Source organism: Columba livia, chromosome Z, assembly GCF_036013475.1.
Source record: "Columba livia isolate bColLiv1 breed racing homer chromosome Z, bColLiv1.pat.W.v2, whole genome shotgun sequence".
NCBI classification, from domain to species: Eukaryota; Metazoa; Chordata; class Aves; order Columbiformes; family Columbidae; genus Columba; species Columba livia.
This window is the reverse complement of record NC_088642.1, coordinates 49,828,675-49,853,697: the sequence shown is the minus strand read 5'-3', so window position 1 is coordinate 49,853,697 and position 25,023 is coordinate 49,828,675. Positions and strand designations below refer to the sequence as shown.

The following is a 25,023-nucleotide window of genomic DNA, read 5'->3' as shown; positions in this document are numbered from 1 at the left end:
GCAGAGCTTTTAAGGGCCCATTTTGTTAATATATGTAAATCTTAAAGGACTTCATAAGAGTCAATGCAAGTTTTTAAAATAATGATGGAGTCTGCATATAACAGGAGAAAGAAAAAAAAAATGAAAGTGAGAAGGGTCAAAACAGACAGCATGGCTCTTGCCTCCACTAACCACAAAATATAAAAGGCAGGTACAATGCTCCTCACTTTACTCCTTTGATAAAACAAAACTTCCATTTTCAAGCTTTCTCACTCCCTTTCCCTCTCCTCTCCTAATGCTCGCAGAAGCTTCTCAGTTAGCCATTTCTGTTTTAAATTTTTTTAAACTGTAAATGGATAATCTCTGAGATTCTGGGGCATTCCTTTGTCAGTGGAATTACTGGGGATACAGTAATGAAATCTGATGAAATTTAGAGTTGTGAAATTCACTAAGTGCTAAGGATACAATCCTCTGTTCTCCTGTTCTGCCAGGAACAGTTTTAGGCAAAATATCTATGTCTGCACATTTATGATCCTGTATTTCATCTTCTCTCAAAGACTCTGAATTTATGAACTATATGATCCATGAGGGTGAATTGGGAATTTGGATCATAACCTGTGTATTTGCTACTGTCAAACTAAGAAATCCCAGATGTGTACTTAACCTTTAAATCCTATTATCCTTTCCCCAAATGAGTTTCAATTCTTGCACTCCAAATGTACATGAGGCTCTTAGCCACACGCAAAAGCCATGGACATAACAATCCTTTAGGGCTCCCTTAATGAATGAAGTTAGTCTTATAATGTTGTAACAGAAAAAGTCATATCATGTCATAATACACTTTCTAAGCTCTACTTCGAAAAAGCATCCATTTGATTTGTAAAGGCAAACCGGGCCCCAAGCTCTTCACCTCTTTTCATTGTTAAATGAATTACTTGTCAGAGAAGAACATCATCTTACTTACTGATGCTTCCCATTTTGTTATCACTCTGAAGCTACAAATGGCTCTTGAAAGTCTATTCTTGAATGATGTACCAAACTGATAGATCAGGCTCCGATGACACTATATCATATTTTTATCAGAATATCTACTGATTATTTTACTTCTTTTCTGTCCTATGATTAAGGATTTACACAGAGCTTCTTCTGAAAATTTCTGGTACATCTTACTGAATTTCATCGTGTTCAAATCCACCTAGATCATGCACATTTCATTAATTAGAAAACACTCTCCATGACAGTTATGCAGCTTGCTGCTTCTCTTCTAGATGCCTCAGTATTGAACACTAATGATTCAGTAGATGACACTGTGGTCTAGCTATTGCTGAACAACAGTCATAAACTACTTGCAGGCACTTCATCAAGGGCCCTCTCAAGCAATCAGTCCACTGGCAGCCAAAACCCAAGAGCACCCAGGACAGTCCATCAAGAATGTGTAAAGAACTTGTAACCAGTGCTTACATTCAGCTGGGACTTCCGGACTGTTCCCCCACGCCCTTTCTTGTTTTGTAGATGACATGTTTTTAAAGGAACCCTCCAAGTTTTGAAGGAGCTACTCCTTCTCCACCCCAGTAACAGTGCTGCTCTTGAGCCGAGAAGACAACTGAGTGCAAAATGCAGTCTTCTGTTTTTCTTTCAGAGATCACGCTATACACAGCACACCCAAGAGCCTCTATTACTTACAAACACTTTGCCTAGTCAGGTGAAATGCCTTCAGGTACCTAACACTTCTGGGCTGCTCTGTGCAAACACATTCACCAGCACTTCCCCAGACCATACGAGCACTGAAGGCTGGAAGATAACCAGGGATACAGTAAATGCACGCTGGAAAACGCCGGGGATCCTGAAACCCGTAAGGCTGCCAGTCATAGCCCTGGGCGCCAGGTAGGCCGCGGCCTCCAGGCCTGCCTGGGGAGGAGCCGCTGCTGGTGAGCGGCTCCGCCGCCACGGGCCGCTGCGGCCCGCCCGTGAGGCGGCGCTGGGCGCTGCGGAGAGCGGGCGGGCGGGGGGGGCGGGGCGAGGGCCGCCCGCCACCCCGGGGCCGGGTAGGCCGTGTTCGGAGGCAGCCCGACAGCTGGCCGCCCGCCGGAGGGCTCCGGGCACGGCCCGCAGCTCCGCCGTTGCGGTGGGTAGCGGGCAGGGCGAAACCCCTGCGGGGCGGCGGCGGGTAGCGGCCTTAGGCGCGCAGGCGCGCTGGGGTCGGTGACGGCGGGCGGGGCGGGGGAGCGCGTCCTCCGCTCCTGTCGCAGTTTGGGAGCTGCAGTGCGCCTGCGCGGCGGGAAGGGGGGTGCAGGACGGGGGAGGAGGGCGGGGCCCGACCCTGTGTTTTGAACGGCTCGATGCGGGTGGTTCACTATTTGGCAGGAAGGTGAGGAGGCCTCTATCCTGGCGGCGAAGCTCGCGTAGGGAGAGGGGGCTCCAAATGTGGCAGAGGCGAGCAGGAGGCAGTGGTGGCGGCGGCGGCGGAGGGGGGCAAACGAGACAAGGGGAGCGGCCGTCCCCGCTGCCGCCGCGGAGGAGCTGAGCGGCCTGGCAAGGCAGGGGGCTGCGGCAGTGGCTGCAGCGCTGGCACCTCCGGGCCGCCCGCCTGGCACCCCCGGGCACCCGTCCCGCCGGCAGGTGAGCGAGCGGGGAAGGCGGGGGAGGGGAAGCGGGGGGGGCGATGGGGGGGAGAGCGCAGCCTGTCGCGCCGCCCTTGGCCTGGCCCGGCCCAGTACCGGGCAGAGCCGAAGGGAGTCGCTGTGGGGGGAGCCGGAGCCACCGCTCCCTGCCCAGCCTTGCCTTCCTTCCCATCCCCCGGGGCTGACATTATGTAGTCACCCGCGGCATCCAGACCCTGCGCCCCCTCCTCCGCCGTGGTCCGCGGCCGTCCCGCCCCCGCGGCGCGCCCGGAAGCTGCGGGAGGCGGGCGGCAGCGGGGCCCCCCGGGCTGGTGTTGCCGTCTGTGCTCTCCCCCGCAACGCCCCGGCTGCTTGGCAACCCCAGCCCGTCCGGGCTCCGCGGGGGCTGCCGCCCTCTCCTGGCACAAGCCCCGCTCAGCAACCACCCTCCGTTCCCTGCCGGAGGGGAGGCGTCGGGGCTACGGCGATCCCCCCCACTTCCCCTCTGCGGAGCTATTGTACACGGACTGGGGCCCGGCGAGGGGCTGCCGGCAGATAAACCTCCCTCTCGGCAGCACACGGGGGAGGCGGGGGAAGCGTGCCCCGGCCCTCCCTCCCTCCCTCCCCACCCCGCCGCTGCGAGAAAGCGGGCCGAAGGGGGCGTGAGTGCGGCGGGTCCGGGCCGCGCCGCGGCAGCCGGAGCGGGAGCCGCCGCCCCGGGCTGGCGTAGCGGGGCTGCGGGCAGCGCTGCCGCGGTGTGAGGCGCCGCGCGTGTGCGTGTGTGCGCGCTCCGCTCGGGCTGCGCTGGGATCCTTTGTCTGCCGCTTTCCGCTCCTCCCTCCCTTCCCTCTGTGTGCCTGCCTCTCCTCCCTCCTCGCCTTTCTCTCTCCCTCCCTTCCTTCCCCTCTCTCCCAGACTCCAAGCGCTGCTGCAGCTGCAGGTTTGTAAATACTGGACCAACACACACACAACATGGCTGACGCTCGCCCTGCTCCTTCACCAGGGTCTCCGCCTTCTCCCTCTGTCTCCGCCGCTTAGCCTCTCCTCCTTTTAGGCTTTTGTTTCTTCCTCCTCCCCCCTCATCTCCCATCCAAAAAAAGAGGAAAAATAATTCACCCTCCTTATTGCGCGCATGGCGGGATTTCAAGGGTAAGGATCCTCGCTTTGGAAGCTTTCTCCTTTCGTTTTGCTGTTAACAACAAAATGAAACCTAAAATCAAAGGGGACTTGGGAACCTGGCAAGGCCTGGGGCGAGGGAGGAAGAAAGGGAAGGAGGGGGGAAACTGGGTGAGACCAGGCGAGAGAGGCTTGATTGGAATGTGTGTATCTTTCTCCCTTTTGGGTGGGGGGAGGTTGATGCACCAGAGTGCTGGCAGAGACGAAATACTGTATTACACTTGCGGAATGATCTAGGTCCATTTCATTTCAGGATGTAGTTTGGTGTAAGGTATCAACTCAGCACAGTCACATTAAAAATACCTGAACTAGTTATGTGAGAATAGGCGTTGTGGAGATAAAAACTGTAGTATAGGCTTTTGGGATTTCTCTGCATTCCCTGTGTCTCCTTCTCAGTATCCTAAACCAGCTCACAAGTCATGGGATACAAAACTAGAATTCACACTTGCCAGGTCTTTGTGTTGCTAGTTTTCTCTCACAGAATAATTTGCCCTTGTGATGGCAATAGCACAAACCAAAGCATTTCCTTTTTGCTGCAAGGAACGCTCCTGCTTTTCAGATTCCTTTTTTTGTGTGTGTGTGATAAAGGCATGGCATTGTGAACTTAAGTGAGCTCCCAAACTGAAACAAGACAGCATGCTTCTGACCTCTCCTAACACAAGACAAATGCTCAGTTCAGTGCCCCCCACCTGAGTTATTCAGAGCACCCCCTTCTGGCTTCCATGGATATGGTTTGGTTTTTTTTTTTGCTTACTTATAACATAAAACCAAAATAATGTTTGAAGGTAGTTTGTGTAGCATATCTAAAGCAAACTGTCATGGGACAGATTTATGTTTATCTTGTAACTTAGGGTTGAATGCTGAACGTGCTAAGACATGATGCTTTACATTGCTTTCTAGGCATGTTACTGTAATTCATAGAAAATGTTTCATTTTTCAAATATTTAAAGACATGGTCTTTATTCAGTCTTATACCCACGGATAGCCATGGCTGCTGTTAATATCTGAGCACTGCCCTAAAATAACGGATGTTCTAGCTCTGTCGTCTTTGTCTGCTTTGCTTTGGAAGCTTCTAGTGGAGAAGCACTGGTATGGCATAATGTTACAGCTTTTACTGAGCTAGAAATAAGTATGCCACTTCAATGCTAGAATTAAGTATTGTGTATTAATACTTATGGTCTGCTGTTTCTTCCATCCCCATTAACAACTGTTGAATAGCTGGTGAGGAGAAAATAATTTGTAATAATGAGTTTACAACAACATAAAACTTGAGTAGAGTCATCCAGGTTACAAGATGGTTTTGGAATGTGTATGTGCGTCATGGCTCCTGAACCAACTGTACTACTTCTACATGGAAAAGTCCAAGCTAAAGTCTGTAACTTGATCTGTCAGTACATTCCTGAAGCGGTGACTTTTTTTTTTTTAACATTTAACAACCTGAAGGCAATGGTGGTAAAGCCACTAGAATAGTTTACCAGTTGTAGCTATTTAGTCATTCATTATGACAGCCATCAAATTGAAATTGTTGCTTTCTTACTAAAAGTGTGAAATGTACTGAGCTGTGCAGCTCCTCCCTCAGAATAGGCTTTTGGATACTTAAGCTGATTCTTAGACTGAAGAGCTAAATAAAATAAAAGGCTGTCCACAACACACCTATTTAAATAATGGGTCACTTTAAAAATGGTCATGTTTCTTAACTCTTTTACACTGTACTTTCATTGCTATAAGTGAATATTATTCTGTAAAATTCAGCTCTGCTTTCTTAGCTTTGTGAAGCTTCTTGTTTATAGTATCTTTGCTATAGCTTGCAGTTTTGTTATTTTCTCTGACACCTAGCAGATTTCTCTTTCTGTTTTGGTTGTGTTGATGAGTTGGTCAAAACTCAATGTTGTGTCTCTTAATATACTATAAGGAGTTGATCTAGTTGAAGAACTTGCCAAATCTGTGTGTATTTGGTACCACTAAGTGAAGACACGCCAGTATTTTTGGCGTTGTGGGCAATGCTAGGCTGTGTTTAACCAAATTAGAAAACAAATACCAGCAATATCTTGTTTTCCAAAACTCTTTATTTTTTCATATTGTGAAGTGAGGCTGAGGAAAAAGACTGCAGGAAAGGCAGTCTCAGTGAGCTGCAAGATGTTACAAATTAACCAGTTTCTTTTAACAAGAAATACTTTTCAATGAACTTTGAAGTAATTCATGACTCAGGATAGTTCTAAGTATTTATGAAATTATCAATTAAAATATAAAGTTCTAAATGTAATAAACACTACTAATTCGCCTTATACTTAAATACGTTTTGTATGTCTTTTCTCTATACATCGGCTTCTTACCTTTTATCTTTCCTTGCTATCTGTTGCCAAGCTGCACTCTTTGACATGTTCTGATCTGTAAACATCTATCTGATGCAATACCTGTTTTAAAGTGGTGTGGGATTTTTTTTAATGTAATGGATGGTTTGCTTAATGTTTGACAAATGAAAGATTTTCAGTAAGATTCTATTTTTCTTTTTAGAATTAAGCCTGTTGCTGTAGACTTTTCATGTTTTTCTTTTGGTTTTCCTTGCCTTTACCCAAGTATTAGAAAGATCAAACTTGACTTGGTGAAATGGCATGAGAATGTTGAATCAGTTTTCATCATCTACAAAAACAAAGCGTTTTAAAAACTATCTTTCGAAAGTTATTCACTGAAGCTGAGCCAAGAGAGAACTGTCATTGTGAAAAGTTGTTTCCTGTTGTGTGATTAAATAGCTTGTTTCTCATACGAGGTGTGAGAGAGTCTTTTGGTTTGTTGTCTTTCTCATTTTCAGTCTCTCACTTTTCAGAGTTCTGTGGTTTTGTGATTGGAAGGCAAATGGTGATCCTTCTTTACACTGATTTTCTTAATGAGTAGTTTCTGCATATCAAGATATATCCCACTTGCTCTCTAGATAATACTAAGATGTCAGCATACCAGGTGCCTTAACGGAATGGAGAATGTGACCTTCCTTGTATAAATACGCAGAGTGTTTCCATCCGCATCTGTGATGGGGATAAGTGTAGTTCCTTGAAACAGTGTAGTTAATTCATTTTTATTTACAAATGGTTGATTCTAGTGACAAAGAGGCCTAATCACCAATACATTTCAAACAATGGTGAAATAATTCAAACATGCTTTCACTATGTGATGGTTGCAGTTAACTTTCTGTTGTAATGCAAAATGTGAAGTTGCTGATAGCACGAGGAATTCAGGAGGTAAATTGTTTTTCCTACCAGATTATGGAGGATAGTTCTACAAATCCAGACTACCTTTTTTGTTTCTTTCCTCTAATGTTTTTTGTGTGTTATCTGAGGTCGTTTGACTTGCTTACTTGGAAACTTTATTGAAATGGTTCCACAAAACGCTGAAATGTGTAGAAATTTTTCTGAAATACATACAAATTGTTATTACCTGTGTTAACTACTAGCTGTAACTATTACCTACTCATATTCTAATCTTTGCTGCTATTGCATGGTGGTTAAGATGTTGAAATATCTTATGATGATTTTTTTTTTTTCAAGATCTGCTTGCAATATATTGTATGCAGTAAGTGCTTACAAGTAGGTTTTTGTAGTCTTTTTTGATAAGACTTTAAAGCTTACAGACTTCGAAGAGCTGATTAGCCCTTGGTTTGTTTTGTTTGCTTGATTTTATTTTTTTTAAATGTGGAATTTTCAAATGGTATTTGAGGTCTGTGCCTACAAGTACTGGTACAGGGGATACTTACTTTAAGAGCAGTTCTGTGGATTTCAGTGTTTTAGTGAATACTTATACAGAACGACTGAACTTTAGACCTTCAGTTCCATATAGTAGTTTGAACAAAATGAAATTGTGTCAGTTTCTTCTTTGTTGTGTTTTTCAGTTTTTTTCACATTGCTGAGTTATGGTGGCCTTGCACAGGGAGAACACTTCATCATGGTGACCAGCCGTTGAGTCTACTTGCCATCTTTGAAGTGATCTCTTCTCTTCTGGCCCAGCTGTAGGCAGATCCAATTCTTTGTGTCGTAGCTGCTGGTCCCCTTCTAACAGTGCCAGCTACCTCAGCTGAAGGGCTGAAGCTGAAGGCTTCAGTCACTACAGCTGTCTGTCTTGAGTGGTGTGTGGTAACCTAACTATTTATTCTTAATGCTGGTTTCCATGGTTTTTGGGTTTACTGTCAGTGTTGAAGAGCCTGTCTGAAGTTGAAGACTGCTTTTATCTGCAAGTTTGCAAGTGCTCTAGGATTGAAGTGCTCCAATAAAATGTGTTGCTTTCTTTAAGGTTACTGGTGGATCTTCATCCTTTTGTTGGACAGCTTCATGATGGTTCAGAGGTAGTCTTCAATCCTGAGATCCCAATCTTGGCAAAGTAACTGTGACTTTGGGAGTTGCCTATTAAGATGATGGTTCCCCCTGAATGTGTACCTCAGAGGCTTTTCTTATACTCTGTCCGTTGTGTTGCTTTGTTTTCTCTTCTAGATTCCTGTTAGAGCAGAACAATTAATTAATACAGGTTATGTTTGTAAGTCTATTCTGTTTTAAAGATTACTGTGCTAACTAGATTGCCAAGCAACGTTATACTTTATAATGTCCACCACTGATGGTGCTTCTTACAACTCTACCCTGATGTGGCTAGTCATATATAAAATGTAAAAGTAATAACTTGACTTTTTTCCAGTTATGTTTGCATAGTAAGTTGTTCTAGCTGGTCTATGCCATCATGCTGAGGTTTGTAAGATGTCACCTGTGTAGGCTTTAATTTGGCCCTCATTCGAAAAAACCCTTTTTTTTCTTCTGAACTTGTATTAATCCAATTTAAATGTAAAAATGAACTTTGCTAGATTGTAATCTCTACCCTAAGTGGGTAAGAACTGTAAGATTTATTAGATGTCAGACTTCTGGTCTGGTACTTATTAAAATATTTCGGTTGCAAAACTCATTTTCCTAATGTAGTATTTATATTCCTTGCATAGAGTTCTTCCCTAGTATGCTGAACAAAGGTAGCTGAAGTCAAATGTATAATCTTATGTTTGCTGTTGAGATTTTTAAATATGGAAATATCCAGCTTCCTGGATTTAATGTCAGTTTTGTGAGCTGAATAGCACAGGAGAAGGCATGCTCTAGAATAGTTCCCTGGTGACATTTCTGTTAAGTTTTCTTAGTAACCTTCTCCAAATGCCTGACAAACATAATGTCTGCTAAAATTCAGTACAGTGCTTGGGCTGCTAGTATGCAAAGGTAAGTACCTGTTGTATACTAGCAAGCGTTGTGTCTGTTCTTTTGCATGTCTGGAAGTTACCTCTCATCTTCAACTTGAACTGTAAATGTTTGCAAGTTAGTTTGTCTTTATTCAATTTTCTAGGAGTGATAAAAATAAATAAAAGTGATACTTGGAGGTTGTAGGTTGTGTAACTTGTGTAATTATACTTTGAAGACAGTTGGCTATGTCTGTATGATTCTGGTCAGTTGCTTGCCTGTCCTGTTTTGTAACTGTGTGTGTTTTCCATAATGATCTGAACACCAAAAGTGAAATCAGAATGGGAGCAAATATTTTTAGTTTATTACTTCCTTCTGAAAACTTTGCAGTTGCAGAGAGCTTTATTAAATGGACAGTGAGTTTTTTGTTCATTAATCCCCTTCAGAAGATATTTTTCTTAATGGTGAAAGATGACATACAAATTCATTAATGGTTGTTTTGCCATGGGTGGAACTACAGTTTTATGAGATATGGTTGGTCAAAATCCATGCTCTGACAAAGAGGACATTAAAAAAAAAGTGCTTAACAGTAAATTCTGCCTTTCATGTGACTTCATAGAAATCTGACTTTTAAGTGCTTTTGGAGTTATGGAATATTTAAGTGTTTGATATACTTGGAAACAAGATTGTTGGAGACTCATTGACACCATGTTGGTAGGGAGGGGTAGTGTTCACAGTGGTGGTCCTCAGGCTCATCTCTACTTCAAAAGGGTGGAAGAAAAGGCTTCTCTAGGAGTTAATAGGGATAAAGTACTTTGTAGTCTTTATACTGCAGGAGTGCACCTTGGGTGAATTACATCTCTCCATCTTCTGCACCTCTATTTTGTCGATAAAAGCATACTTTATTGTTAGGTGCCAGCCATAAGGCAGAGAGGGCAAGCAGACTGTCTTCTGGTTCACGTGTTTTCCCTAAGTGTTCAAACTGGGCGGGGGGGGAGGTTTTCTCCCACCTGTGTGTATCCCTGTGGCTTGTGTGGAAGCACATGAGATAAATTTATGTTATTTCATGTCATGAGGAACATGTGGCTGTATTAATAATGGATGAAAAGTACATTTTTAGAAGGTTATATATTGCTGTGACCGTGGTGGGGAGCCAGGGGTGAAGGAAGCATTGCATTACAGATAGTTTTAGGCTAGATACTGCAATAATGGAATTTATATGGATTCATTTGAGATGGAGTTTTTGTTTTTCCCCATATGTATAGTATTAATTGAAGGAGGAAAGGTGCGGAAGGGTGAAGTATTACTGTGAATAAACATCATCATTTTTCAGTCATACTTAGGCCTCTAACTCTAGGAGACTGTGTTTGGGCAGGGGTGGCATAAGGTTAAATATAAAGCAAAAAACAGCCTAAAAGGCACAGGCATGTTTGTTTGTTCTTGTGTGTGCTATCTGTAGGACAGACTTCTAGAAAGCCTCACCTGCTTTAATGGGGAAGGTTATCTTACCTCCTGAGAACCTGTTTTCACTGGAAGATACCTTTTTTCCCTTTTTGAATTTCTCTTTCTCCCCTTCTCTGCTCCTCAGTTGGGTAGACTCAATGTTTTTTAAAGAACTATGGGAGAATTTAGTCCTCTCTGCAAATAAGTGTGTGCATTTCAAAAAGGAATGTGTTGCAGGGGGGTGGGGTGGTGGTAGTGATCACCAATACCTAGATTGATGTAAAATCTCAGGAAATAAAGTCAAACGTTTACATTGGTGAATCTAGTTCAGCTCAGATAAAAAGCAGTTATGTTAGTTGATAGGGTCAGCAGAAAAGACACAGATGCCAGCAAAAGGGTGCACTTACTTTACTGTCTATTTCAAGGCATTACAGAGGAAAAAAAAAGATGCATTTAGTTAAAACAATAAGCTTATTACTACTTTTGAGAGGTGAAGACAATAAGCAGGGTAATGCACCTAATAATTACTATGTAAGGTTAACTAAGAAGATACCTCACCAATTGCTCTAGTGGTTTGCCGTCATCCAGATCCACAGTTACTGGGGAGCCCTGGTTGCGGTGAGGGTTTGTAGAGCCTGTCCTGGCTATTGGGAGGTCCTGTGTGGTGTGTCCACTCGTAGGTGAGGTCTCCAAAATTGCTGCAAGAGGGTCTAGCTTCTATACGGTTCAATAAACATATTTCAAAACTTGAAGTGCAGAAATGTGTGGTGTCACCCCCCTGCTGTTGGATTCTACCCAATGCCTGGCCAGGGCTCAAGGAGCAATACACAGGAGTTTTTCTCTTTTGGCTTTAACCACATATTTCTTAAAAAGGCCAGATGTCTAGTTTCATAGCCTTACAACATGCCTCTAAATAAAGAAAGGTTGGTCTGTTGGTTGTCATTACACAATAAGCGTTACAGCAGAGGTTTTATAGATTGGCATCCATATATATATTCATACTAAATCAGATCTATAATACATGGCATATGCAATTAATTCTGTGTATATTAGATATATTGTTGGGTTGTGGGGTTCTTCTAGAGGTCTACTTTAGTTCAAGGCCTACTGTTCAGGCCTCAGTACTTAAAAAGCTTTCTGGAGGGAAAAATAGATTATGAAGCTAAAAAGAGAAAAGTCTACCTGTTGCTGCTGCAAGTTCTCACTCTGAAGTCCTGTCTTGATTACTTACTTTATTCATTTTCATTCCTGATCCATACACAGTGAACTAATTTCAAAGCAGGGTTTTGATCAGAACTTATGAAAGTCTAAGGAAAGCATGTTTGCTGTGGGACAAGCAAGGTATGGTAAGGAACAAGTGTTTTCAAGGCGGTTAGAATTCTTAAAGTCTCGGCTTCCTCCTTGCCATTATTTTGTTACCTTTCTGCCACTACAGAGCAAAAGGAATTCAACGTTTAAGGCAGGTTTTCCTGAGCAAAAAATTTTCATAAATTCATGCAGGTGTTCCCTTAAAATACATTTTTTTCATGGTCCAGTAAATTAACTTTTCAGAGTATTTGAAACAGTTCTTCATCCTCTGAAATATGTGTCAAGATCTTCTGATTAGTTGCATGAGTATGCAGATACCATACCAGTTTCATAAGTAATACTTTGCACATTTTTTTCCATGTTTTGAAAAGCACCAACAGTATGAGGATTGTTTGTTCTTATGTCTCTACTGCTTTTAAGGCAAGTCACTAGTTTCACAGCTTGAGTTTTCTCTCCGTGTTGTCCCATCCCTTCCGCCTGCTCTAGACTTTAGATATGCAGGAAATGTGGTGTTCTCCACCAAAACTCTGAGAAACCTGTCTGTAAGCAGAGAGAATACCATGTAATGTTACAACGCTGATGATTCTTATCTTTTGTAGAAAGAGTATCATCAGCAGTTTAATAAGTTACCATTGCCCTTGCTGATGAATCCAGTATTGACTACAGTATTTAAATTATTACTATTACAGATCTGATACATTTTCTTTACAGCTATACTACTCTTCTATAAGTAGCAATTTTTGTTCTGAAGTACTATTTTTCCATTAACCCTCCAAATTTATCAAAACCAGCATATTTAGCTGTAGCTAGAGTTCATAATAAAATGCTGGATTTTGTTTTCAGTGTCTTTATGTTACTGCATATTACAACTTTGACATCTCTTGCAGCTCTTCACCAGTTAAAGCTGATAATCTGTTTAGATTGAGATTTCTCTTAACGTGGTAGGCAGTGAATATTCTGCAGTTGGTCTGTAAAACTGAAGATCACATCATTGGGTAGTAGTCATAGCAAGAGACCTGCCATTCTTAACAACAAAAGCTTTCACTAAGTGACTCATGTTTCCAGTATAAACAGGTATTTGAATGCGTTTGTATGAGAACTGCTTTAATCTAAGCTAAAATGGCTGAAAGTAAAGAAAATAGGTAAGACAAATTCGGTTTGTCACTGGTTGCTCAGCTTTTCCAAGATGCAGATTGAAGACAAGGAATTGTTTTTCCTGAGTCATCTTTTTATGTGTGTGTTTTGTGTGGTTTGTTGGTTTTTGTTGTTGTTGTTTTGGTTATTTTTACTCTGATCATTGCAAAGATAGGATGAAAATTACTAGTGATTTACTTTGTCTGTTGTGTACTGGTTTGACTGAAAGTGAGTTAATTTTCTTCATGCAGTTAGAAACTATTATTTTTCATAGGTAGCACTTTCTCATGTTTGCATTTAGTTTGAGAACAAGAAGGTAACAGCCTGGGACAGAGTTAATGTTTTTCTTCCAGTAGTTTTGAGTTGGAAGAGGGAGAATGTAAGAACTTGAAAGTTATCTCAGTTGTTTGCTGGGAACCAGGGACTTTTGTGAGTGCTCTGCCCACAGGTGTGAGGCAGCTAGGAAGGGCAGCATGGATGGGCTAGACCTTAACTGATATACAGGCTGATCCATGAGAATATTCCATGCCATTAGCATCATGCTTCCTATTTAAAGAGGGTTAGGTTTTCCAGTTGAGGAGGTGGAGACCCATCTAGTTCTGCTCCATTTTGTTGGAGTTCCACTTGGGAATTTGTTTAGTTTGGCCTTTTGCATTCTACCATTTTTGCAGTAGCCTCTGGGCCTTGCTGCTTGTTCTCTCTCTCTCTGGTATCAGCTGTTCAGGAGCACGGTGCTCTCTTTCTTCCTGGCACTGGCTGCTCGGTACAGATGGAATTAATGGGAATTGCACTGAGTGTTTTTTATATTCTATTTTCCATTATGTGTATATATATGTGTGTGTATGTGTGTATATATATATATATATTAGTAGTATTTTCTAATTTTTGTCAAACTGTGTTTATCTCAATCCGTTTTTATTCTTTATCACTCCCATTTTTATTCTTTCACCTCTTGGATGGTGGAAGGTGAGGGAGTAAGCAAGCAGGTATTGTGGTTAGATTGCTAGCTCAGGTTAAACCACAGGATCATGCCTATAAGCTTTTCTTAAAATCAGATCTATATGGAGAAATCTTTCTATGCTCTGAGTATGGTCTTAGGGTTTTTGTATCAGTGTGACGGTATGTTTTGGTTTGCAAGATGTTACTGTTTACTCTTTCATTGCAGTAATTCCTAGGAGAATTATTTGTCCATTTTCTTGTCACTAGAGGAGGCCTTAATTTAGCCAGTAACTTCAATATAATTCCTCCCTGTATTCCCAGCTGATTTAAGAAAGAGAACTACGTTTTTATTGGAGACAGGCAGCATTTGTGTTAATGCCTCTGATTTAATCAACACTGTCTTGTTATGATTATGATTACTGTGGTGTTGATAATGGGAGAAGTTTAGATGCATGTGTCTCAAATCCATAAAGGAACTATCTATCTCATGTTACAGCTTGTCATAGATTTGGTTGTATACAGAGCTAATATGGGTAACTGCATTTTCTAACCTGGTCCCTCTAAGCATTTTGTAGTCCTGCTTTTTTGTCATGTTTATTTGTTTGCTTTTCTTTTAAGTGCTGAATTACTACTTATTTGTCAATATCCTTATTGTTTACTTAAGTTGAGATTAATAAGTTATGTTTTGACTTTGTAATAATTGCTGTGAATAATAGCTTGTCTGACTAAGAATTTTAAATGCTTCTATGTTTTGTCTGCTTTTAAAACTGGTAGATAGTTGCTGTAGAACGAGTCTTAAGAATTGATGTATAGTTTTCTTACTTTCCCCCACACTGTTTTGGTGTTTTCTGGCCATTTCCCCCAAATCAGTGGCCTGCCACTGCTCATCTCGAAGACAAATAGTGACTATACAAATAGTGACTCATCAATAAGTTATAAAAGAGTTTCAGAAATTTGATGTAAACTGTGAGAATCAATGATTGTTAAAGCATGAACTGTTATCTCTAAATACAGGAAACAAAACACATTCTTTACTGTGGGCCTTTGTGAATGAAGTTGTAGAAGCCTTCTGCGTTAGAAGAAGAATGTTTCAAATATGTCCACAAAAATATTTGCTCTTGTACAACTGTTGTCATAAATTCTTAAGCTGGTCTTAGGAAAATATTTTCATTATCCTTATTGTCAATTTAGTGTTACAGTGGTGTCTTCTCAGTGTACTATGCTCTAAGGTCTCAAAAGACATGTCCATGATCGATATGCAACTGATGAGCTAAAAAGCTTGAAAGGTCTGTCAAATGGCAGATTGCACTCTCCCTGTGCCCCCTTCCCCTCCCGCCCCCCAACCTCTTTAAAATGTGATGTGAAACTTACATTCTTTCAATGTTGGCAGGTGTGTGTAGCAGTGTTATTAGCCTGTATTGTTGGGAACTGGCTGTTGTCACTAAAAGATTAGCCAGCCTCCTAAAGAGTTGTGAACCCCAGAGTTTAATTTGCCATGATGAATCAAGCTAACAGACTTGGGTAAGTGCAGTAACTTTGCGCTCCACTACCTTCTAACAGCAGCATTAGGTATGTTAGCCCTGGGATTGCTCTTCCAGAATGTTCAGGTGACCTGTTTGACTTTGGAACAATGTTTCTCAGACTAATAAAACAGCAATTAAACCTTGTCTTCAAACAAAGGCTGATGGCCCAAGTAACCCCTATGAGGAGACATAAGCAGAGAACAGAGAAATGTCTTTTTCAAATAGACATCCCCCTGTCTAGTTTCTAGAGGCATGTCTTTCTAACTTGTACCAAACCAAACTGAGCAAACTTGCTTACTGTTGTAATAAACTATTCGGGTCAACTCCATCTGTAAAACCATAAGGACAAAATACTTGCATTACAACATTTAAAAGTTCACTTGCATTTATCATAAAATGGTAGCAAGTATGTGACTTGTATAAGATGCTGCTGTTGTATCATGGGCAGTGTTTATTTTTGTGCATATATTTGTGTGTGTTTGCTTGTTTTTTTTTTATTCAGGGAAAGAGGAGGATATCAATAAGGAGAAGCTAAGCTGCCTCATATTTATTGTGATGTGAAAGTGTAGAATTTAAAGCCATTACGCTGACTTGTGACAACTTGTTACCCTCATGTCTGTGCACTTTTTTGCCATGTGGTTAACTGCAAGGTACTTTGCAGTAGGCTGAACAATTAGGAGCGAGTTAAAATTTACCTTTGGATTAAGAGATGCAGGGAAGGTTCTTCTGGCTTTAAATTTAATACTAGATCAGTTCTTCAATTTTTTTATAAAAGCATTATATTGTAAGATTTCTTGAAGCCTGGAGGGCTGTGTGTTTATTAGATGATCAGTCAACAAGTTGGAACATACAAGGTTTAGTCAGTAAGTAGTTTAGTAGTCTGTAAGAAGAATTGTGTAGATGCTTGAAACAGTCATTGTGCTTCAGAGTCCTGGTATATTGTGTGAAGTCACTGGAAGAATTGTAGCAGTGGGGTGAAAAGAAGTGAAATATCATATCTTAATATTATTAAGTAAGATAAACTTTACTGTTGTCTTTAAAGGTGTTTGGCTAAACTCTCATGATGGTTCCACAGTAGAAGGACAGAAGAATACTGAAATTGAACTGGGGGGTTTTTGCATAACATATTTAATGGTGTGGCGCTGTATGGATCATGTTTTCTGCCATTGAGGGGAAACTGTTGTTCTTCCAATATTCTCCAAAAAAAAACAGAATGATGCTTTACTTAAGTCATATGAAGAGAATTGTATGGTGTGATAAATTCATCTTGCTTTTAAGGCCAGGATTATAATTCTTGTAGATGACTGGACTACCTACATATAATAGAATTAAGTGTTAAAGCTTGTAATAGAAGAAATAAAATTCACCAACTTAACAGGGAAGTTCCAGTGTATTTGCCAGTGTCTTGGGATTTAAGGGAAGAGAAAGCAGAGGGGCTTCTTTTCAACCAAATCTGACTCATAGAGCAGAGACATCAGATCAGTCTCCAACTCTACCAATACAAAGAAACATTCTTTTGTAATACTTTTTAGATGAACAAGGTCTCATTAAATCACACGCTTGCCTTTTCCTGTTTTAAGTATTACACTGGATTAGTAGGAGACCTCAACATAGGAATTTTATTGTAGCCAGCTTCACAGGTGGGCAGATGCTAAATGTAATGTAAATTGAGGGTTTTAAAGTATATAATTGTGTAAGCTAGGTGCTAAAACAGGTGATCTGGAGAAGCTTTCATTGACATCTAAACCTAGGAAAGTTAGCTTTTGTCTCAGAGGACTATCAAGACATGGTCTCATGTATTACTATTTTGTAAGGAGGTGAAACTCACATGCCTAAGGCTGAATTACAGTAATTTTTCATTTAAAAAAATGCAATGCATTGCTAGTGGAACTAGCTACCATGAGCAATACTTGTGCTTCTGATGTAGGGAACATGCCCACCTAATGTGTTATTCTATTTCCCTGGAGACCCATTATAACATTTGTGAAATGAATATTCTCCCCAGGTTTTTATCATATTCTGTAAATTTGCCCAGGTGAATTCCTAATGAAGATTTTTAAGGTCAATAAGTGATATTCTTGGCATGTGCAAGAAAGCTAAGACACCAAAAATATCTCTGTCAGAGTTGTAGATCTGCACCTTTTCAAACCAGCAACCCACTAGACTGATAAAAATTTCTGAACTCTTCAGAGGCTGATGGTTATCTTAAAGTGACTGCCTGAGCCTTGTTTCTGATTTTAATTTAGCAGAAACATAAAATTCTGTACACTGATGGAGCATGTCTCAGGCTCTTGACATAGACATCTTTATCTCCCTCAGTTTTCGAGTTACTCCTTTCCTACTGAGAATTAAAAGCCCTCCTTCCACAAGAGCTTCTGATGGCCCTCTAGAAAGAGTTGGATTTGTGGAGAAGCTCAAGATGGATTTTGCAGTACTTAGATCCTAAAATAGCATGAGAGGGAGATGCTGAGTTGCTGAAAAATTAATCCGAGTGGTCAGTGCATTGTTCTCAGCTAGAATATTTGGCCTCTAAAGGGATATTGACAATTCCTGAAGCATTTCTAATGCCAGTAGTTTTTTGTTGCCACAGGTTGCACGCTCTGTAGGGTAGATAAAGTCATGTCATAATTGTGATCAAAGATACTATAGAAATTTAAAAAACTATAAATGACAAGTGTTCCTGCTCTGAAAACGTCTTTAGCTGCAGAAGACAAGGAGGAAGCTCCTGTGTAGTTAGCAGTCATATACTTGCATATCACCGAAGCTATGAATCGTAGCACAGCATTATGTGATTGTCTCCTTTAAAAGGGAAACTGTGTCACCTGTGTACATAGAACATGAATGGATTCCCTGTAGGTCTACAACTGATAGCCTTAGTTATTTTGCAATAACTTTAACAATAAAATAGGAAATTTTTTGCTGTTTCTCTAGAAATGTTGCTGTATACCTCAAGACCGTCACTTATTTAATGTATGCAAAGTGCTTATCTGTCATATGTTATAGTAATGTTTTGTGTTCAGCTGTATGTTGTGGGTGGATGTTTTACGCAGGTTTGATTTAACAGCAATTTGAGGTACATCACAAGTTTAATAGATAATTTGTAACAAAACTTAATGTTAACAACTGTTTAGTAGTGATTTAAAACAGTTCAGTGGAATTTGTTACAACCAAAACAGCTACTTGATTACAGATTCAAGAATGACAAGGGTCACACTAAACTTAGAGATAAATCAGGTCACATACACATGCACACTGGTATATGGGTAAAAGCACATACATGCAGATCTGTAACACACACACAGGTGTGTGCATTAATCCATTGATACTTGAACATATGTGGAGGTATAAGCAATGCTCAAAAGTTTTGAGATTAGTGAAATACTTGCGTATAATGTGTCAGCATTTTCAACATGTGACCACTGAGTCTCAGGAAACCCATCTTTGCCCAGGGCTTTGTGGTGTCAGCTCGTCCTGAGGTGACTGGGGCAGTAGCACCTCAGGGGATGTGGAGCAGCAGCCACTGCCCCCCACAGAGCTCAACAGGCCTCACACAGGGTTGTGAGATCACTGACTTTGGTAGGTATCTATCCACTCCAGACACACTTAATATGAGGTAATACTCTGGGGCTTTCCACCATGTCTATGTCATAAACTTTCAGATTGTATAGGTATGAAGGGAGCCGCAGGTACATGGGGCTATCAGGAGTGATGGGTGGAATGGGGGTCTCTCCCCATGTGGCAGGAGCTCCAGGAGCACAGCGTAGGGTGCCTCAGGGTTCCCACTTGCTGCACTTGCACAATGGGAGTTCTTCTCCCCAACATGCCTGACTGGCCCTGGTAGCCAGATGGCCATGGGGCAACTGCAGCCGCCACACTGGTAATGTTCTTTCTGGGTTTAGAGCTGTTCCACCTTTTAAACTCGTAAGGTGAAGATGTCATGTGAATTAACTGGTGTAGTTCTTTCTCTTGCTGTACGTAGTTGTGTATGCACGGATACACATGCTTGAAATCCAGTGCTTATTTTCATTAGCTGTCTTCCTAAGTGTTTGCTGCTGAACAGTGAGGAAAATTGACTATTTTGCATTGCATATTCACTAATCAAGGGAGAAAGGCTGGTGAAGTTAGAGCTAGTAAGGTGCTTGACAGGCAGGACTTTGCTTCTTATTAACTAATTTACGTTGATTTGCAGAATTTGATAAAATTAACTTATTTTGAACTGGGAGGAAACTTGAACACTTCCAAATCCTGTGCCACCTCTTTTGTTCTTAAAGTTGTGTCTAGTAATATAAGATGAAGTGTATGAGCTGTTGAGTTTTATGTGTCGTGATGGAAAATATTGCTCTCATTTGAAGTACAAAGGCAATAATTTGGATAGTTTAACTAATATTTTAACTAATATTTTTAAAATGTTTTTTCTTTTAAACTAAATGAGAAACTGCAGTCTTCTTGCTTTTATGTGCCCTGTGTTTTACTGTTGGCTGGTTAAAGCTATTGAATACTTAACTGAAAATTATTTATGACTTGTCAAATATCCATTAAAATACATTGATGTAAGATTAGGGATTTGTTAGGGAATCTGTTCCCTAAGAGATTAAAAATGGGTTCATTTTTTGCATTTGGGACTGTGGAATGATAGTGCGGTTGGGAAATGCTTCTGAAGAAGGCATGTAAGGATCCTGTGGTATGGGAGGGACTGTGATGCTGTGAGTCTGCCCATGGTTCTGTTTCTGCTGAAATCTACTTAATGTTCCAGTTTGGGAAGCCTTGTTTGCAATTGCTTTTGGCTGCCCAAGGCTGGCAGTTAACACTTGCACCTCTTATTCTGGATGTGTGATTTAAGCTCTTTAAAGTGAAGTTTTAATAAAACTTCAATCAAAATTCCTTAATTGTCTTCATGATGATGTACCTAGGAAAAATAGTTTTATTTTTTTCCGCAGAAACAAACTGTAACCTCCTTGATGCAATACTTTAACCTTTAGATCAGAGAGGTGAAACTAAGGAGTAAGGACATAGTGTGTTTTTACTAAAAGAAATGAGTGAACTGCTAGTGAAAAACTTCGACTCTGAAGAAATAAGCACTGAGCAATTCCTGTTCGTGCATATTTAGCAGAGGCCCAATGGCGTTTGGCAGCAGAGCTCCCTAAGTCCCCGAGTGTGTTTTCTTACTGCCCAGCATCGTGTGGGCTGGATAGAGTTGCACCCATAATTCATAATTTGTTGCCCCGCTGAAGGCAACCAGTGACACTTCTGCTTTTATTGTGTTCTCCTCTGTACTTTTTGTAATGGTTTTGTTACTGACTGAAATGCAGAATTTTTCAAAGGTGTTGGCTAAAAGTTATTTGTGACAAGTAGCCCTCAATGAAAAAAGAGAAACCACAGAGAAGCATGTACTGCAGCTTGTCTTGCAAACAGGCTAGGACAGAAAAAATGCTGCAGTGATCCCAAGAGAGTATTGGTATGAGGAGCTACATATAAAAAGTCGGGCAGCTGATTGAAGTGGTCCTTGTCAGATGACTGTGGGATTTTTTTTCTAAAGGCAGGGTAAAATTTAAAATTACTTAAGTAAATGTGAGGAAGACTGGAAGCTGAAGTCAGGATAATGCAGTTTAGAAAGAACTGAAAGACTTCTTGGTTGGCTTGAATTCAATATTCCAGAGTGGCATATAGCTTTAGAAACTATGAATGACAGGTGGTTTTCACAGGTAAAGTCAACTAGCCCATCTGGTGGGGTACCTGATGTACAGTGAATGTGGGGGGAGCCAGAGGTGCTGACCCTGTGTCCTGGTTTTGTTAAAAACAAGTTTCTCTTTCAGTGAACTTTGCCTGTCAGCTAAAGCCTTCATATTAACTGCATTTTCCTGGAGAAACAGACACATGTTTTGGTAAACCTAGCAATGGAATGCAAACTTATTGATAAGCACGGATGGACATCTCCCAAGAGGGGCAACAAGAAACCCGTGACCAAGAAACTGACCAACTGTGTATAACATTCCATTCACGTGAATACTTCATATAAAAGTGGGAGATCACGAGGATCTCGTCCCTTTTTCCTTATGGCCGACATCAGGAGAGGACCTTGCTAGTCGTCCCTGCGAACTGAGGCCTAGTGACAGACTGAATCCAGCTCTGATTGGCTGCAGAGTCTAATCCAGGACTTCTGTGCCGGCTCTGCAGTTGCTGAGACTTTCGAGATTGGTTTTGTATATTTTGTATTATTTTTTCTATTCTTATTAGTAGCATTAGTAAAACATCTTTAATTTTTTCCAACTCTCTTCTCTCTACTTCTTTTCCTCCCAATCACCTCTCCTTAGTGGAAAGAGGGGAGAGGGAGGGGCAAAAAGGGGGAGGGGGAGGGGGGGGGAAGAGGGGGTTAATAATACATCTGCCAGGGTTTTATTGTCACCCCACAATCTTAACCCTCGACACCCTGGCACAGACTTCTTAACCTGATACCCTCAATAGAGGCGCCTGAACATAGCATCAATAGTCACTTCCGTTGTGTACTCCCTAAGGCTCAACTCTAAACCAGTTATTATACATGTACTTAAAATGTTGAGAAATATGAGAAGAGCAGAGCTCTTAAGAACATGGAAAGAATTAATTGTATTTTTATAAAGAAAGTCGTATGTGGTTAGAGTGAAGCAAGTGTAATGGGTGCATGAGTTTAATATTTGCGTAACTCTTATCAAATAGCAATGCGGTGTGGCAAGTTGCAAGGGTCCTACTAGAAAAAAATGTTAATAATGGCTTACATGCTTTAAAGTCAGAGCAAAATTTCCTAAAGTTATGTAGAATGAAAGTATTTTTTTAAAAAGGTTAAAATAATTTAGGACCCTTTTTTTAAAACTTACCAAGCAGTGTCTACATGAAAAAAAAAAAGTTTAACATTTTTGTTGCCAGGGTTTGATTTCTGAATTGTAGTTCTCTTAAATGTAATTTTTAGATAAGGTTCAAATGTTTTAGATAGTTTTAAGGATGCACTGTATTGTATGCTGCTTTTTTACTTTGTGTTTAGTTTGCAGATATTTTTAATTACTGAAATATGAAATCTAATAAAAATATTACATTTTTATCTTGGAGCTTCAACAGCTTGGCTTACAACAGGTCATATTGCAGTTCTGTAGTCTGATCATGGGCTGTGTTTTACAGTGATCTTAGTAGCCCAGAACCTGGTGAAATAAGATCAAAGGAAAACTGTCTTGTAGTTTCAAAATGTTGTGAAGCAAGCTTCTTGATCAGATTTTATTGATGAAAAATATATGTATTTGGATTCTTGCTGCCACTTTCCCTTTCGCTTATCAGCTCTTAGTGTCTTAAAAGAATTGGAAGTCATAGTTTTTGGCAATTTTGTATTTATGAATTGATTCCAGTATGACACAAGTGATGAAGTTGAGTTACGAAACGTACAGAATTACGCAGAATCACAGAATGTTAGGGATTGGAAGGACCTCAAAAGATCATCTAGTCCAATCCCCCTGCCAGAGCAGGCACACTTAGATGAGGTTACACGGGAAGGTGTCCGGGTGGGTTTTGAATGTCTCCAGAGAAGGAGACTCCCTCGGCAGCCTGTTCCAGTGTCTTGTCACCCTCACTGTGAAGAAGTTTCTTCTCAAATTTAAACAGAACGTCCTGTGTTTCAGTTTATACCCAGTGCCCTTTGTCGTATCATTGGGTCTCACTGAGAAGAGCCTGGCTTTATCCTCATGACACTCACCCTTTACATATTTATAAATATTAATGAGGTCACCACTCAGTCTCCAAGCTAAAGGGACCCAGCTCTCTCAGCCTTTCCTCATAAGAGACATGCTCCACTCCCTTAATCATCTTTGTTGCTCTGGGCTCTCTCCAGCAGTTCCCTGTCCTTCTTGAACTGAGGGACCCAGAACTGGACACAATATTCCAGATGTGGTCTCACCAGGGCAGAGTAGAGGGGAAGGAGAACCTCTCTCGATCTACTAACCACCCCAATTCTAATATACCCCAGGATGCCATTGGCCTTCCTGGCCACAAGGGCACAGTGCTGGCTCATGGTCATCCTGTTGTCCACCAGGACCCCCAGGTCCCTTTCCCCTACAATGCTCTCTAATATGTAATTTCCCAACCTATAATGGAACCTGGGGTTGTTCCTGCCCAGATGCAGGACTCTACACTTTCCCTTGTTAAGTCTCATTAGGTTATTCCCCGCCCAACTCTCCAGCCTGTCCAGGTCTCGCTGGATGGCAGCACAGCCTTCTGGTGTGTCAGCCACTCCTCCCAGCTTAGTGTCATCAGCAAACTTGCTGATAGTACACTCAATTCCCTCATCTAAATTGTTAATGGATATATTGAATAATATTGGCCCCAGTACTGACCCTTGAGTCACTCCACTTGATACAGGCCTCCAACCGGACTCTGCCACATTGACCACAACTCTCTGGCTTCTTCTTTTCTGCCAGTTCACCGTCCACCTCACTATCTGATTGTCCAGACTGCACTTCTGCAGTTTAGCAGCAAGGATGCTGTGGGAGATTGTGTTAGATGCTTTACTGAAATCAAGATAGACCACATCCACTGCTTTGCCATCTTCTATCCACCTCGTTATGTCCTCATAAAAGTCTATGAGGTTGGTTAAGCATGACTTCCCCTGGGTGAAGCCATGTTGACTGCCCCTAATGACCCTCTTATCCTTGAAATGCTTTGAGATGGCACCAAGGATAAGTTGTACCATCAGTTTCCTGGGGATGGAGGTAAGGCTGGCTGGTGTGTAGTTACCTGGGTCCTCCTTCTTGCCCTGTTTGAAGACTGGAGAGACATCTGCTTTTCTCCAGTCCTCACGCACCTCTGTTGTTTCCCAAGACTTACCAAAGATGATGGAGAGTGGCCTAGTAATGACTTCAGCCAGCTTCCTCAGCACCTGCGGGTGCAGCCCATGGATTTATGTATGTCTAGATTCCTTAACAGTTCCTAACCCAGTTCTCATCAACTGAGGCAAACTCCTCCATTTTCCTGACTTCCTCTGGGGCCTCAGGGGTATGGGGCTCCTCAGGACAGCCTCCAGCAGTGTAGACAAAGACAAAGAAGGCATTCAGTAACTCTGCCTTCTTTGTATCTTCTGTCACCAGGGCACCCACCTCATTCATCAGTGGGCCTCCATTGCCTCTAGTGTTAGTTTTATCTGCCATGTATTTGAAGAAGCTCTTTATCTTGTCCTTGACCCGTCTTGCAAGGTTTAATTCTAAGACCTTACCTTTTGTTGTTGCTTCCATACATCCTCTGACAACAATTAATTACAAAACAATTTTGATTGGTGTGAAAGTTGTCACTCTTAATCATTTGGCAATTATATTTTACTGCTGCATGAAGTGTTGATAACACAGGCATAATATCCAGCCTCTGAAAAGATTTATGGATTTTCCTACGTGAAGTGGCAGAGATGTTCAATTTCATAACTGCTGGCTGTCATCCTGTGTAGTGTAACTGCTAATTCTGTGTAGGACTTCCTTCTTAACATCTAGTTATGGTGCTTTCTGACCGCTTGTGAAGTCAACAAGAACACAGATGTGGTTTATTTAACTCTTTAACAGCTAAAGCATTTTTAAACTTCAGATCAATTCTATCCTTAGTCCTTTATTGTATGATCTTAATTTCATGCTAGAAAAGAAAACTCTGTTTGGGAAGACTTACTGTGCATTGGTCCCAGCTCAGTAGACTTCTAGAGTAGGGTTTCATTACCATTGAAGCTTTCTACAC

At 41.3% G+C, this 25,023-nt stretch overlaps 1 protein-coding gene across 4 annotated transcripts in view; it reads left to right on the top strand.

Moving 5' to 3' along the window:
* Positions 1–1,966: 1,966 nt before the first annotated feature.
* Positions 1,967–25,023, top strand: part of SPIN1 (spindlin 1) — a 61,320-nt gene continuing 38,263 nt past the window's right edge. Inside the window, exon 1 of one of the 4 annotated variants that reach the window (XM_065045779.1) lies at positions 1,967–2,104. The gene's annotated coding sequence lies outside the window, so the exon portion shown is untranslated. Of the gene's footprint in view, positions 2,105–2,240; positions 2,599–3,276; positions 3,729–25,023 lie in introns of those variants that run through there. The other 3 variants (XM_065045780.1, XM_065045778.1, XM_005512106.4) reach the window with 3 other exon arrangements.